Here is a 2,083-nt window from a genome sequence, read left to right as displayed (position 1 = left end):
TGTTTCTTTCTGGCTTCTTGTAAGATTTTTTCTTTTGCTTGGAAAATCTTGAATTTGGCAATTATATTTCTGGGTGTTTTCTTATCTGGATCGAATGTCGCAGGTGTTCTATGAATCCTTTCACTGTCTATATTGCCCTTTTGTTACAGGACTTCAGGGCAATTTTGCTGAATTATTTCTTTTAGTATGGAGTCCAGGTTTCTATTAATTTCTGGTTTTTCTGGAAGACCAATTCTAAAATTGTCTCTTCTAGACTGGTTTTCTTGGTCTGTCACTCTCTCATTGAGATATTTTATGTTTCCTTGTATTTTTTCAGTCTTTTGACTTTGTTTCATTTGTTCTTGTTGTCTTGAGAGATCATTAGCTTTTTTTTCCTTGTTAAATAGTTGTTTATTGGAAAAAGTTGGCCGAGGAGGGGTCACTAGATTCACCACAGAGCAAAAACACCACACAAGTTAGGAGTGATGGGAGAGGTCCGCACAAAGCTCTGGGATCTCAGCCTCTTCCTGGACTGTGAGGGATGGCCTGGAGTGTTAGGGCATACCCAAATGGAAGGCCTTGACTTAGTAGGCATGGTTAGAGAGAAAGAGGGACTCGCTGGCTGCAGCTCCTGACTTTTCAGATGGAGTATACTTGCCTTGAGCAGCCTGGCTATTAGCCAAGGCCCGCTTAACATATTCCTCCTGGGCAGCCTGGACATTTTCCTTCTTTCCACCCCAGGTCTTGAGGGCAGATGTCTGCAGGGCTCGGCCATAAGAAAAGGTCAGGGACCATGGCTTGTGCAAGGGGCAGGTGTTGATGGCATTAAGATTGATGGAGGTATCCTCCTCACTCTGACCCCCAGACAGGAAGGTGATACCAGTGACTGCAGGACGCACAGTCTGGCGAAGAGCAGTTACAGTTGCCATTGCAATCTCCTCATGTGAATATTGCTGGGTACAAGCATGGCCAGGAGTGACCATGTTACGCTTCAGCAAGGTCCCCTCCAGATAGATATGGTGGTCACTCAAAGCTTTGTAGACAGCAGCCAGAACCTTCTCGGTGACATACTGGCAACACTTCAGATCATGTTCTCCATCACGGAGGATCTCTGGCTCCACAATGGGGACAATGCCATTCTGCTGGCAAATGCTGGCGTATCGGGCCAGCACATTGGCATTCTCCATGATGGCAAGGGGAGAAGTTGTATTTTCCCCAATCTTCAGTACACAATGCCACTTGGCAAAGTCAGCCCCATCCTTCTTATACTGGGCACAGTGCTAAGCTAGCCCATCCAGACCTTGGGTGGTGGTCTCCCCATTGGTCCCTGCCAGGGGCACTACACCTTTGTCCACCTTGATGCCCACAACACCACCCTTGGCCTTTATGACTTTGGGAAAGGGACAACCATCATCAGCTTTCTGGTAGAGCGTCTCATGGAAAAGGATGACACCTCCAATGCAGTTGTTCACTCGATCATCTGCTGTCAGAAGTAACTGCCTATAAAGGCAGCGATTTTCTTCTGTGTTCTCATTTCCAATGGACTGCAGCTGCTTTGCAATGCTGCCTGTGGACTCATCTGCGGCCAGGATCCCCTTGCCTGGAGCAACAATTCTTCGAGCTATATCAGAGAGCTCTTTCTTTTGCTCTGGTGTCAATGCTGGGAATTGGCAAGGCATGTTTTTTCTTTAGCTGTACTGGTAGTTTCCTGGCCTTAGAAGTGAACTGCTGGTCTTGATGGTGAGTTTACCGGCAGGAAGAAGACCACTTATGGTCGGGAGCCGAACTTCTACCTCATTAGCTTTTAATTGCTCAATTCTAGCCTTTAGGGATTAGTTTTGGGCTATAATGTTTCAGTTTTCAGCTATGATCTTTTGGTTTTAGGCTGTAATCTTCTGGTTTTTGGCTATACTCTTCTTGTTTTGGGAGATAATCTTCTGGTTTTCGGCCATAATATTCCAGTATTCCTTTTCAATCTGGTCATTTCTGCTGTTCAATTTGCTTAACAGTTCATTTGGTTTCTGAGCCTCACTTTCAATTGGCAAGATTCTACCCTTTAAACAGTTATTTTCTTGCCAGATCTCTTCCATTTTCCTCAAAATCT

The 2,083-nt window shown here is 45.3% G+C and overlaps 1 pseudogene; it reads right to left on the bottom strand.

The window, feature by feature from the left end:
- Positions 1-409: 409 nt before the first annotated feature.
- Positions 410-1,687, bottom strand: LOC123254141 (annotated as a pseudogene).
- Between the last annotated feature and the right edge of the window lie 396 nt (positions 1,688-2,083).

Source organism: Gracilinanus agilis, unplaced genomic scaffold, assembly GCF_016433145.1.
Source record: "Gracilinanus agilis isolate LMUSP501 unplaced genomic scaffold, AgileGrace unplaced_scaffold15757, whole genome shotgun sequence".
Lineage (NCBI taxonomy): Eukaryota > Metazoa > Chordata > Mammalia > Didelphimorphia > Didelphidae > Gracilinanus > Gracilinanus agilis.
The sequence above is the reverse complement of the archived record's forward strand: the minus strand, read 5'-3'. Positions and strand labels throughout refer to the sequence as shown.